At 45.2% G+C, this 14,556-nt stretch overlaps 1 protein-coding gene and 1 long non-coding RNA gene across 3 annotated transcripts in view; one reads left to right on the forward strand and one right to left on the reverse strand.

The window, feature by feature from the left end:
* Positions 1–8,933, reverse strand: part of IL17RE (interleukin 17 receptor E) — a 51,229-nt gene extending 42,296 nt beyond the window's left edge. For both annotated transcript variants that reach the window (XM_083723797.1, XM_083723796.1), the window contains exon 1: positions 8,746–8,933. The gene's annotated coding sequence lies outside the window, so the exon portion shown is untranslated. The remainder of the gene's footprint in view (positions 1–8,745) is intronic.
* A 444-nt stretch (positions 8,934–9,377) lies between these two features.
* LOC310838220 overlaps positions 9,378–14,556 on the forward strand; it is a 33,959-nt gene continuing 28,780 nt past the window's right edge. Inside the window, exon 1 of the long non-coding RNA XR_014560820.1 lies at positions 9,378–9,640. This is a non-coding gene — a long non-coding RNA (uncharacterized lncRNA). The remainder of the gene's footprint in view (positions 9,641–14,556) is intronic.

Raw genomic sequence — 14,556 nt, forward strand, 5'->3', positions numbered from 1 at the left:
GGGACCCCAAGTACGCCTCTGATAATATAGAACCAACTCTTCATGTTGTGGTTTTGAACCCTGATCTCTGTTCCAGGAGCCATTTTCTCATGTCACAGACACCTTCGCCCCTAATCTCATTAGTGTAATTATAAATGAATTCATTGTTTCAATACCCAGAAGCGGTGCTGTTTTTCCAGAAAAGGAGGTGCCGGAACTCACCATGAACGCCTCCTTTGTTCTCTTAGAATGGCAAAGGCGCCCAACTGAGAGGTGCCAGTTTCTGCAAGTTCCAGTTGGGGAAAAAAGCCCTGCCCTGAAGTCCATAAAGGTAAAGGTAAAGGAGCCCTGACAGTTAAGTCCAGTCGCAGACGACTCTGGGGTTGCGGTGCTCATCTCGCTGTACAGGCTGAGGGAGCCAGTGTTTGTCCGCAGACAGTTTTTCCTGGTCATGTGGCCAGCATGGAAATGCCGTTTACCTTCCCGCCGGAGCGGTACCTATTTATCTACTTGCACTTTTTTGTGTGCTTTCAAACTGCTAGGTTGGGAGGAGCTGGGACCGAGCAACAGGAGCTCACCCCGTCGTGGGGATTCAAACCACTGAACGTCTGATCTGCAAGCCCCAGAGGTTCAGTGGTTTAGACCACAGCGTCACCTGAGTCCCTACTTAAGTCCATAAAGATAAAGGTAAAGGGACCCCTGACCATTAGGCCCAGTCGTGGCCGACTCTGGAGTTGCGGCGCTCATCTTGCTTTATTGGCTGAGGGAGCCGGCGTACAGCTTCTAGGTCATGTGGCCAGCATGACTCAGCCACTTCTGGAGAACCAGAGCAGCACACAGAAACGCCGTTTACCTTCCTGCCGGAGCGGTACCTATTATCTACTTGCACTTTGATGTGCTTTCAAATTGCTAGGTTGGCAGGAGCAGGGACCGAGCAACGGGAGCTCACCCCATCGTGGGGATTCGAATCGCCAACCTTCTGATCGGCAAGTCCTAGGCTCTGTGGTTTAACCCACAGCGCCACCAGAGTCCCTCCTTTAAGTCCATACGCATATGCAAAACCTGGTCTTGTGTACGCTTACTCAGAAGTAAGGGCCACTGTTTCCAGTGGGGCACACTTTCAGATAAGTATACATAGGACTGCAGTCTAACTTAATGGCAAGATACATTGACTGATAAGAATAAAGGTACATTTCACATGGTTTGGTCTGCATGATTCTTTTTAAAACTTTAAATAGCAGCTGCTGCTGGTGGGGCAATCATGATGAAGATCACAGTATAGGATGGAGGGTTTTTTTAACCCTTCAAACCCCTTGTCACTATCCTGATAAACATTTCCCCTCTTTCCCAGTTTATTTTCAATGAGTGGGGAGCTGGCATTAAACTTATTGGAATAAGGTGAAGGGTTGATTTGCAGTCGAGGAACACGTGGAGCCACAATTATATTAAGCACAGTAATAGTGAGAACCTGCCAGGTCTTATCGGGGCAGATAACAGCTATTTATATAATAATGTTCAAGTTTCATAATGAAAGGAAGCTTAAAAAGCATCACACTAAGGAGCAGCTCCTGAATCTCCATGGTGATTGTAGGCAGTATGTAATTAAGTATAATCATGTGTTCTTCTGGAGAGTGTCTTTCCCCTATTAACCTGGGCAGCGCTTCGTTTCTAAAATGAAAACGTCCTGGGTTCAGGCCTCCCTAGACATGGGTCAGGAAGCCATGATGAAACCATGATGTAGGCATGTACTATTATTGCTCTGTGCCTCCCTTTACATACAGCCATCTTAGCCTATAGTCAGATGTATATAAAACAATCAGACTGTACTTACTAATAAACTCACCTTGAGAACTTGTCTGTGTTCCCAGAATTTAAGCAGAATTTGAGTTGGCCAGACCAGAATTGTTGGTCACTTGCATGAGAAACTGAGGATATGAAAACAGAATATTTATATTTTAGGAACCCGCCCCCGCTAATTTGTTTTAAACTCATTTTAAAATTGTATTTTTAAATTGCTGTAACCAGCCCAGGGACCTAGCAGTGAAGGACAGGTTGGAAAGAAAGAAAGAAAGAAAGAAAGAAAGAAAGAAAGAAAGAAAGAAAGATCATTTCCATCTGAAAGTTTTTTGTTCAGTGGTTTACTCTGTAGTAAAAAGATTGCAACATTTGACCACAGCAAAACAAACAGACTATGCATACACACCATACATTTAAAGCACAATACTCCCTCTAAAGAAACATTAGAACTGTAGTTTAATCCTGGCAGAGCTACAGTTCTCAGCACCCTTAACAAACTACAGTTTCCCAAGATTTAGGAATACGTGTCTGCTTTAAATATACTAGCGCATTTGCAGTCAAAGAGGCCTTTCTGTAAAGGAGGTTAATTATTGACAAAAAAGAACAAAATAACAAAAAAGGAGAAAATAACAGAGGCCAACCAGAGAATATTGAGAAGCAAGGCAGCTAGTAAGCCTGATCTTTATTAACTGTTGCAACAGGGTGCTCACAACTACATGCAGGCAGGAGGGACCCAGAACAATGGTGCGCAAGCCCTTATATAGACTTTTGAAGCTGCCCACCCTGTAGCCAAAGACCACCCCCCAAAACATCATACATACATCACATAAGGGGGCGGGCTACAGCAGAAATCCTGTCTGGCAGCATACTGATAATGGTCACTTGATTGCTTTACCTAGGCAGCCTGGCCATTTCTTCTGAGACGCTAAATACTTAGTTCCGGAATCCAGGTCACAGGCTCACCCTGTTCATACACAATACGCCCTTAAGATAGGATTTGTGAGCAAAGAGGCAATGGTGAGGTTTTCCCATTTCCTTCCTCACTGCAGAGAATTTTTGAGGTGGCTGGAAGAGTCAAAATGGCTTCAGGATTGTTCTCCTGTACTATTTCAGACATGTGGTGCCATTGTTGCGTACCCTTGAGTACCGCACCGTTGGTGGCAAAGGCATATCTGAACCATTAATTTCTTGGTTCGAAATAGTTTAGCTTCTGTTGGCCACTGGTGTTATGTATTGAAGTTCTCACCCTGGGCCAGCAGGGGGATACTGTAGATAGTTTTCACTCAGGTCCACATATGCAAATAAGGGATTGAAAGTGATGTTCAGTGATTGGATAGTTACAGAAAGTGGTTACTGTTGCGTTCTAGTGGAGCTCTATATAAGCAGGCTGGCTGAACCCTTCAGTTCAGTTCTGTTCTGGCCTGTGAATAAACAAGAGCTGTTTGAAGAATCGTTGTGTCGTCTGATATGTTCACCCACAACTTAACAACTAAAATTTATGAAATGGTAGCCTGATGATCCTTTTCCCTCCTAGAAAAGCTCTTCTGAATGCAGCAACAAGAGTCAGAGTGCTTAACCCTTTCCCCACCAACCTGCTTCCTCCCAATCCTCTTCTGAAAAGGCCACATCCCCACCATACATCTGCAGCACATTTTAAGCATATTCCTTCCCTCAAAGAATCCTGGGAACTGTAGTTTTACCCTCTGCAGTGCTTCCATTCCCAGCACTCTTAACAAACTACAGCTCCTAGGATTCTTTGTGCTTCAGATGTGCTTTTAAATAGATGGAAATGTGCTCTCTTCCCCGCAGGGTTTCAAATGATTGTTTGCAGTGCCAAACACATCACTGAAATCAGCAAAGGAAAAGCCACTGCCCAAAACTTGCAGTGGGGAAAGGCTTAAGCATTCCAACCTTCCTCTCTTGTTCTCACTCAGCCAGTCCTCAGCAGTTTTTCCAGCAGAAGATAGGCCATGTGGTTAATAATGTATTTATGTACAACATGTTGGCAGTGCTATTTTTCTAGAAAAAGAGGTGCCACTGTTGGAATTCACCATAAACACCTCGCTTGTTATCTTATAAAGTTGTACCTTGGAAGTCGAACGGAATCTGTTCCAGAAGTCCGTTCGACTTCCAAAACGTTCAGAAAACAAAGTGTGGCTTCTGATTGGCTGCAGGAAGCTCCTGCCTGCCACCAGTCAGAAACCATGGAAGCCCTGTCGGACGTTCGGCTTCCGAAAATCATTCAAAAACCGGAGCACTCACTTCCTTTCAATTGTTCGAGAACCAATTTGTTTGGGAGCCAAGGCGTTCGAACTCCAAGGTGTTCGAGATTCAAGGTATAACTGTACAGTGGTACCTCCGGTTACAAACTTAATCCGTTTCGGAGGTCCGTTTGTAACCCAAAACCGCTCGCTAATGGCGCCTCCTGCTGCAGCCATGCTGCTAGCGCGCAACTTCTACTCGCATCCCGGGGCAAAGGTCGCAACAAAGGGGCATCTACTTCCAGCTTAGTGGAGCTCATAACCCGCAGCGTTCAGAAAGAGGACGGTACATAACACGAGGTTCCACTGTAATGGCAACAGTGCCCACCTGAGAGGTACCAGAACCGAGTTCCAGTGAGTTCCTGCTTTAAAAAAAATCCCTACATGTTGAGTGGCTGTATTAGCACTACCTAATCCGATCAGAAGGTCGGCGGTTCGAATCCCCGCGATGGGGTGAGCTCCTGTTGTTCGGTCCCAGCTCCTGCCAACCTAGAAGTTCAAAAGCACGTCAAAGTGCAATTAGATAAATTGGTACCACTCCGGTGGGAAGATAAACGGCGTTTCCGTGCGCTGCTCTGGTTCGCCAGAAGCAGCTTAGTCATGCTGGCCACATGACCCGGAAGCTGTACGCTGGCTCCCTTGGCCAGTAAAACGAGATGAGCCCCAGAGTTATCCGCAACCGGACCTAACGGTCAGGGGTTCCTTTACCTTTAATTTGCAATCTGTAAAGTAAATAAATTTTGACCAAAATGCGGGAGGCAATGGAAGACAGGAGTGCCTGGCGTGCTCTGGTCCATGGGGTCACGAAGAGTCGGACACGACTAAATGACTAAACAAAAGTAAATAAATAAATCTGGTAAGGGCTCCCTCTTGTGCACACCATAGCAATGTATGTAGCAGCTGCCACATAAAATCAGTGTAGCCACTACACTTTGCTGGGAGTTGCAGCAATGTCCCAGCAAAAATGTTTCCAGGCACTCCTTGCATATTTGAAAATATATGTCATCATTTTTATTCTAACACCCTCCCCGCTCAAAGTTTAAGTACTACATAGAAAACTGCTTTTGTACCAGGTTGGACTATTTTATCCATCTTGCTCAATATTGTCTGCTTTGGCTGGCAGAAGCTCTCCTGATCTCCCTGATCCTTTTAGCTTGAGATCTCAGCTTGGGACTTTCTGTATCCAAAGCATCTGCTCTACAGCTGATCTACAGTCGTTTCCCGCCGCCCGTCCCAGTGTAAATAATTCAGCATACAACATATCACCTTTTCTAGAACACTTTTACATCTTCAAAGAGCTTCACAATCCTTAGCTTTTATCTCCCGCAACGGACAAGGAAGAAGGCTAAACCGAGGCAGTCTTTTGCCCAAGGTTACCCAGCAAACTAAGGGACGCGGGTGGCGCTGTGGGTTAAACCACAGAGACTAGGACTTGCCACTCAGAAGGTCAGCGGTTCAAATCTGTGCAACAGGGTGAGCTCCCGTTGCTCGGTCCCTGCTCCTGCCCTCCTAGGAGTTCGAAAGCACATCAAAGTGCAAGTAGATAAATAGGTACTACTCCGGCGGGAAGGTAAACGGCGTTTCCGTGCGCTGCTCTGGTTCGCCAGAAGCGGCTTAGTCATGCTGGCCACATGACCCGGAATCTGTACACCGGCTCTCTCGGCCAATAAAGCGAGATGAGTGCCGCAACTCCAGAGTCAGCTACAACTGGACCTAATGGTCAGGGGTCCCTTTAACCTTTACCCAGCAAACTACGCAACATAAAAATAATTCGAGACAGTCCCATGCAGGGCAGGGGGCAGAGGGTACACTCAGAGGGCTAAGTTGGCTGGGGGTCTCCACCAGGCTGCCATGCCAAGGATGCCCCATTCCTCCCAGCCAACCAGGGTCTTATTGGGCAAATCGGCCATGCTGTCTGTATGCACTGTATGGCTTTGATATTAAAATCTGGATCTGCATTATTACGTACTAGTGTGTAGTGTCAGATCAGATTAGGCAGTGGCACGGCCGTGGCACATCTTACGGACAAAACTTCTGCCTTGGGCCTCAGACAAGCTCTGCATGGGCCTGATTTGAGGCACATGGCAAAGGGAAAGGAAATCCTCACTTTTTTTATACCACATGGCAACCGCTTCTGGAATACATGAGACACTAAGTGCAATCCACCGAAATCTCATGGCAACATGTGCAAAGATTTCTTGGACTAAAATACAGGGGTGTGAGTTAATCTTTGAAAGCTGGCTGGTTGGTAGGTTTCAAATTGAGTTATTGTGTGTACAGTGGTTGTAGGAAGCAGGTCGAGATGGATGAGAAGCGGGGGGGGGGGGGGTTTGCCCGGGCTGTGAAGGAGAAGGAGACAGAAGTTGTGGATAAGGGGGGGGATTGTCTGCTGCAGGCAGGAGAGCAGGGGCCGAAGGAGACGCCTGGGGGACCTGGGGTCCAAACTTTGCAACGGCCTCTGCACATTTCTGCCAGGTGAGCAGACAATGAATTGGAGCCCTCGGTTCTGCAAAGAGGGTCTTCCCGATCTTTTGCCAAGTCTCAACCTCCAGAGAGCCAGTCTCTGGGTAGGACGGATATTGGCAATTGATTTCACCTAGTAGTTGTTCAATTTCTTTTAAGGAAACATGAACATCCACAACCCGCTGCCTAACTAGAGAAAACAATTCCCTGGCATGTTCTCTCTGCGATTTCGTCAAATCGTTCCCCATACTCACGAAGTAAGCGCGCCGAGACTTTTCCAGTCGAGTGAAGTACAGGGGCTAGGCTGCGTAAGGGATCTGGCACGTCCGGGGTCACCAGATGTAGGAATGAAAATCACGGGAGACGAGTAGTAGGTGTCATGTGAGAGGCGTCTGCCGGGGAAGCCCCGGGAACTCTCTTTTATTGAATATTACAAACATTGCCACAGGTGTGGTTGTGGCTGATTGGTTGATACAAACACAAAGAAACTCATTGCCTATTGGTTAATGCAAATGCAAGGCGGGAATTACATGTGAGGGGTGGGAATTACATGTGAACATTAATCACTGGTAGATTAAAGGCTGGGAAACGAGGTTGGGACTAGACAAGCATGAAACCTCCTAACTAAAGATTAATATGGCGTGAAACAATTACTAATGATTGATCATAACATGAAAGAATACAATAATCAAGTTCTATAGATGTGGTCAGCTATGCATGGAGTACAAGTCACCATGAACTTTAGGTGAACGGAGCGATGAGGGAATGTCTTGGTGTTTGGAGCAGGTTCGTACAGTGTGTGCAGAAACAGAGAGAAGATTATAAGCGAGACTTCCCAGAATGCAAGAGAAAAGAAGCAATACTTCCCATAGCAAGACTTCCCATAAGGCCACAGTTATGTGTAGAAAGAGATGCAATGCTTCCCTATAATGCAAGTTATGTGCAGAGGGAAAACATATGTGCAGAAGGAAAACTTCCCTTTAAGTGGTACCTCGGGTTACATACGCTTCAGGTTACATACGCTTCAGGTTACAGACTCCACTAACCCATAAATAGTGCTTCAGGTTAAGAACTTTGCTTCAGGATGAGAACAGAAATTGTGCTCCGGCGGCGCAGCAGCAGCAGGAGGCCCCATTAGCTAAAGTGGTCCTCAGGTTAAGAACAGTTTCAGGTTAAGAACGGACCTCAGGAACGAATTAAGTACTTAACCCGAGGTACCACTGTATGTCCTTTTTAATTAATAAAGTTATTTAAAATAATAATAATTTGAGGCAGCTTCACCCGCCTCCAGCACAACCTGATGAACTGTATATATGTTGGTTTTAATTTCTATGCAAATTGATGTGGAAATATGCCTCTATGAGAGAGAGAGAAGACAGAGGAGGAGGAAGAGGATTCATAAAACCAACGTGTTAACCATCTTGGCTGCAAGTTTCATATTGGTTGCTCAACTTGTATTTGGCTGAGAGTCCATGCGCACCCTCTGACGTAAAGATTCAAACCATTTTACGCTTTCCTTTTTTTAATGAGGCGTCTCCTCCCGGATGTGAAATAATCAAGCAGTTCCTGGGAACTGGGAAGCATTGCCCTAACTAGATGTTCATACCTTTCCTTGCCTCTCTGCATATTGATTTAAAATTCTCTGTGGGCAGGTGAATTTCAAATTAACGCTCCTGGCTGGCGGTTCCCTACACGGGACTATCACATACAGTGGTACCTCGGGTTAAGTACTTAATTCGTTCTGGAGGCCCGTACTTAACCTGAAACTGTTCTTAACCCGAAGCACCACTTTAGCTAATGGGGCCTCCCGCTGCCACCGCACCGCCGCCGCACGATTTCTGTTCTCATCCTGAAGCAAAGTTCTTAACCTGAAGCACTATTTCTGGGTTAGTGGAATCTGTAACCTGAAGCGTATGTAACCCGAGGTACCACTGTATATCAAAGAATGCTTTTAAAATAGGAATATCATCACCAGTGCTCTTTTTTCTAAATGTTTAGGGGTACTCTCATTTTCCTACTCATATTGAAATACTGCCCCTCAATGAGGCCAGTCTTAGATTCACAACATGTTTAGGGCTATGCGTCCCCCTGCGTCCCCCCCCCCCAAAAAGGCACTGGTAATTACTATGAGCGTATGTTAATTGCCACTACCCCATATAACATGTCCTAAAGCGATTCGCAATCATAAAAGCACACATAATGCAATGTTTAAAACATACATCGAAAAGATAAAAGAGCATTTTACCAGGTTCTGTTTAGTTGTGTCTCTCGTTTCCATGGATTCAGGCCAGAATTAGGGGGTTGTTTCTCAGACAGGACCTTGACTCGTTTTATGAAGGCAACAGGAGCTTTATTTGCCGATCATCTAACAGCAAGCATCACCTTTTATAACTCTTCTCACGGCCCTCCTGAAGATTTCTCCTCCCATTTCCACCCCCTTTCCATACACACCCAAACCTCCAGGCTCTTTCTGGCCTTCATAACCTGCCCTTTTTTACACACATCCCTCCCGTGACAGGATGTCCTTGGAGATTCAATACGCCACATGCTGGCTCTATGTTATTACGCTATCACAGAGATTTAATCTCGGCCACAAAGAGATCTTGCCTTAGTAATACTTTCTAATTTGCATTAGCAATACTACTTTATTTTTCTGCAACTTGCATGAGTCATACTGCTTTCTTTGTTTGCTAACCCTGGACTTAATCGTATGTATGCAACTGGGAACAGTGACTGTAGCGCTATCAGATTTAGCAAATATTAGATCTGCAAATGGAGAAAACCAAACACTGTTGCGTTTGACTTCGAATGAGGAATCTTCGAAAGAAGCAAGGGGATTGGCAAAAGGAGGTTGGAAGGCAAAGAAGAGGCTCAAATCTTTCCAGAACGCCTGGGGGCTGTTCCAAACCACAATAAGCGAAGTTCAGCTATATAGTGGTACCTCGGGTTAAGTACTTAATTTGTTCTGGAGGTCCGTTCTTAACCTGAAGCACCACTTTAGCTAATGGGGCCTCCCGCTGCTGCCTCGCTGCCAGAGCCCGATTTCTGTACTTATCCTGAAGCAAAGTTCTTAACCTGAAGCACTATTTCTGGGTTAGCGGAGTGTGTAACCTGAAGCGTATGTAACCCAAGGTACCACTGTAATTTATACCGCAGTTCGGGAAAGGGTAGCTCCTAGGCCAAGGGGATTTCAGCATGGTTGACAAGGAGGGCCAAAAAAGCTATTAGAAGCAAGAAGGTTTCCTTTAGCGTTTTTATTCCTGATTTTATTCAGTTAATGGCATTTATCAATTGCCTTGCACAATAAAAAGTAAAACAGCTAGACAGGTTAAACTAGGACCCATAAAAGCAGTTTAAAACTGGGGGGGGCGTGGGGGAAATTAAAACCCATAAAAAATTAAAGAGAAATAATTCTGTGCATATAAAGAATTGAGTGCAAAAGCAACTAGAGGAGGAATAGAAAGAATTATCATTTGAGTACAGCAAAAGCAGCAAGGAACAGATATAACTAGAAAAACAAAAGACGTGTGTGGGGAGAAAAGCGATAAAATCTACCTTTTAAAAAGAGTGGGTGGGGAAAAGTAATTTGGTCTAAGAAACATCAAAGCATGTAACTGTCGATTAGATGATGCTGGCTTCATCCCAGACTCTATAAAAAACTGTGTGTTAAACTAATTGAAAAATCCCCTTAGCTTGTTTTCAAGCAACTTTTTCCACTTCTACTTAGAAAAGTAAAACATATTGGAACCAATTTTAAATTCTACTTACCCATCAGAAAATTACTCTCAGATGCCTACAATATTATCTGCAATGTGATGAGAAGGGATCCAATCTCATTAAAATCGATGTGGGAAATGGATTTGCACTGTGAAACTGATAACACAAACAGGCAACAAGCCTTTGCAATTATTTTGGTAAATGGTATTTGAATACGTTTTTTTTTTCTTATTAGGGGACACATAGCACAAGCTGATCCAAGGATAACTTTACTAAATCTTACTTTTTTGTTGTTGTTGTTTAGTCGTTTAGTCGTGTCCGACTCTTCGTGACCCCATGGACCAGAGAACGCCAGGCACCTCTGTCCTCCACTGCCTCCCGCAGTTTGGTCAAACTCATGCTGGTAACCTCGAAAACACTATCCAACCATCTCGTCCTCTGCCGTCCCCTTCTCCTTGTGCCCTCCATCTTTCCCAACATCAGGGTCTTCTCCAGGGAGTCTTCTCTTCTCATGAGGTGGCCAAAGTACTGGAGCCTCAGCTTCACAATCTGTCCTTCCAGTGAGCACTCAGGGTTGATTTCCTTCAGTATGGAGAGGTTTGATCTTCTTGCAGTCCATGGGACTCTCAAGAGTCTCCTCCAGCACCATAATTCAAAAGCATCAATTCTTCGGCGATCAGCCTTCTTTATGGTCCAGCTCTCACTTCCATACATCACTACTGGGAAAACCATAGCTTTAACTATACCAGGGGTCTGCAACCTTTAAGACAAAAAGAGCCACTTGGACCCGTTTCCGAAGAAAAAAAAAACCTGGGAGCCGCAAAACTAACACACACACCGCCCACATGCGACGTCACAGCCAGTACAGCGCCCGCCACAGTGGGGAGTGTCGGGGCGCACAATGCGCCTCCTCCCTTCGCTAGTATCTGCCCCGGAGCCGCAGCAAAGGTGTAAAAGAGCCACATGCGGCTCCGGAGCCGCAGGTTGCAGACCCCTGAACTATACGAACCTTTGTTGGCAAGGTGATGTCTCTACTTCTCAAGATGCTGTCTAGGCCTGTCATTGCCCTTCTCCCAAGAAGCAGGCGTCTTTTAATTTCGTGGCTGCTGTCACCATCTGCAGTGATCATTGAGCCCAAGAAAGTAAAATCTCTCACTACCTCCATTTCTTCCCCTTCTATTTGCCAGGAGGTGATGGGACCAGTGGCCATGGTCTTCGTTTTTTTGATGTTGAGCTTCAGACCATATTTTGCGCTCTCCTCTTTCACCCTCATTAAAAGGTTCTTTAACTCCTCCTCACTTTCTGCCATCAAGGTTGTGTCATCTGCATATCTGAGGTTGTTGATATTTCTTCCGGCAATCTTAATTCCGGCTAGGGATTCATCCAGCCCAGCCTTTCGCATGATGAATTCTGCATATAAGTTAAATAAGCAGGGAGACAAAATACAGCCTTGTCGTACTCCTTTCCCAATTTTGAACCAATCAGTTGTTCCATATCCAGTTCTAACTGTAGCTTCTTGTCCCACATAGAGATTTCTCAGGAGACAGATGAGGTGATCTGGCACTCCCATTTCTTTAAGAACTTGCCATAGTTTGCCATGGTCGACACAGTCAAAGGCTTTTGCATAGTCAATGAAGCAGAAGTAGATGTCTTTCTGGAACTCTCTAGCTTTCTCCATAATCCAGCGCATGTTTGCAATTTGGTCTCTGGTTCCTCTGCCTCTTCTAAATCCAGCTTGCACTTCTGGGAGTTCTCGGTCCACATACTGCTTGAGCCTTCCTTGTAGAATTTGAAGCATAACCTTGCTAGCGTGTGAAATGAGTGCAATTGTGCGGTAGTTGGAGCATTCTTTGGCACTGCCCTTCTTTGGGATTGGGATGTAGACTGATCTTCTCCAATCTTCTGGCCACTGCTGAGTTTTCCAAACTTGCTGGCATATTGAGTGTAGCACCTTAACAGCATCATCTTTTAAAATTTTAAATAGTTCAGCTGGAATACCATCACTTCCACTGGCCTTGTTATTTGCAGTGCTTTCTAAGGCCCATTTGACTTCACTTTCCAGGATGTCTGGCTCAAGGTCAGCAACCACACTACCTGGGGTATACGAGACATCCATTTCTTTCTGGTATAATTCCTCTGTGTATTCTTGCCACCTCTTCTTGATGTCTTCTGCTTCTGTTAGGTCCTTTCCACTTTTGTCCTTTATTATGGAAATCTTTGTATGAAATGTTCCTTTCATATCTCCAATTTTCTTGAACAGATCTCTGGTTCTTCCCATTCTATTGCTTTCCTCTATTTCTTTGCATTGCTCGTTTAAGAAGGTCTTCTTGTCTCTCCTTGCTATTCTTTGGAAATCTGCATTCAATTTCCTGTATCTTTCACCATCTCCCTCACATTTTGCTTGCCTTCTCTCCCCCGCTATTTGTAAGGCCTCATTGGACAGCCACTTTGCTTTCTTGCATTTCCTTTTCATTGGGATGGTTTTCGTTGCTGCCTCCTGTATAATGTTACGAGCCTCCATCCATAGTTCTTCAGGCATTCTGTCCACCAAATCTAAATCCTTAAACCTGTTCCTCACTTCCACTGTGTATTCATAAGGGATTTGACTTAGATTGTATCTTACCGGCCCAGTGGTTTTTCCTACTTTCTTCAGTTTAAGCTTGAATTTTGCTATAAGAAGCTGATGATCTGAGCCACAGTCAGCTCCAGGTCTTGTTTTTGCTGACTGTATAGAGCTTCTCCATCTTTGGCTGCAGAGAATATAATCAATCTGATTTCGATGCTGCCCATCTGGTGATGTCCATGTGTAGAGTCGTCTCTTGTGTTGTTGGAAAAGCGTGTTTGTGATGACCAGCTTGTTCTCTTGACAGAACTCTATTAGCCTTTGCCCTGCTTTGTTTTGATCTCCAAGGCCAAACTTGCCAGTTGTTCCTTTTATCTCTTGACTCCCTACTTTAGCATTCCAATCCCCTATAATGAGAAGAACATCCTTCTTTGGTGTCACTTCTATAAGGTCTTGTAAGTCTTCATAGAATTGGTCAATTTCAGTTTCTTCAGCACAAGTAGTTGGTGCATAAACTTGGATTACTGTGATGTTAAAAGGTCTGCCTTGGATTCGTATCGAGATCATTCTATCATTTTTGAGATTGCATCCCAGTACAGCTTTCGCCACTCTTTTGTTGACTATGAGGGCCACTCCATTTCTTTTACGGGTTTCTTGCCCACAGTAGTAGATATGATGGTCATCCGAACTGAATTCACCCATTCCCGTCCATTTTAGTTCACTGATGCCCAGGATGTCAATATTTATTCTTGCCATCTCATTTTTGACCACCTCCAACTTACCCAGGTTCATGGTTCTTACATTCCAGGTTCCTATGCAATATTTTTCTTTACAGCATTGGACTTTCCTTTCGCTTCCACGCATATCCGCAACTGAGCGTCCTTTCGGCTTTGGCCCAGCCGCTTCATCAGCTCTGGATCTACTTGTACTTGCCCTCCGCTCTTCCCCAGTAGCATGTTGGACGCCTTCCGACCTGAGGGGCTCATCTTCCAGCGTCATATCTTTTATATGCCTGTTGTCTTTGTCCATGGAGTTTTCTTGGCAGGGATACTGGAGTGGCTTGCCGGTTCCTCCTCCAGGTGGATCACGTTTGGTCAAAACTCTCCACTATGACCTGTTCATCTTGGGTGCCCTGCTCGGCATAGTTCATAGCTTCTCTGAGTTCTTCAAGCCCCTTCTCCACGGCAAGGCAGTGATCCATGAAGGGGAAATCTTACTTAGTTGGTCTCTAAGGTGCTACTGGAAGGAATTATTTTATTTTGTTTTGACTATGGCAGGCCAACACGGCTACCTACCTGTAACTTTACTAAATCTGTCTATAGATACCAATAATAATTTACTGTTTACCTACTAATCTTTCTCATGTCTGCAACAAGATACCTGTTAGCACAATATTGGAAAACAGCTGCAAACTTAACTCTAGAGGTATGGTAAGGCAGACCACAGATCACAACTCTTATGGAGAAACTAACAAAGTATATTAGGGCCTTAAGAAGCACAAAGGCTGAAAATGATTTTGGAACAGTATAAAGGTAAAGGTAAAGGTACCCCTGCCCGTACGGGCCAGTCTTGCCAGACTCTGGGGTTGGTGCGCCCATCTCACTCAAGAGGCCAGGGGCCAGCGCTGTCCGGAGACACTTCCGGGTCACGTGGCCAGCGTGACAAAGCTGCATCTGGCGAGCCAGCGCAGCACACGGAAACGCCGTTTACCTTCCCGCCAGTAAGCGGTCCCTATTTATCTACTTGCACCCGGGGGTGCTTTCGAACTGCTAGGTT

The sequence above is a fragment of the Podarcis gaigeae genome (assembly GCF_964106915.1).
Source record: "Podarcis gaigeae genome assembly, chromosome: 2".
Classification (NCBI taxonomy): domain Eukaryota; kingdom Metazoa; phylum Chordata; class Lepidosauria; order Squamata; family Lacertidae; genus Podarcis; species Podarcis gaigeae.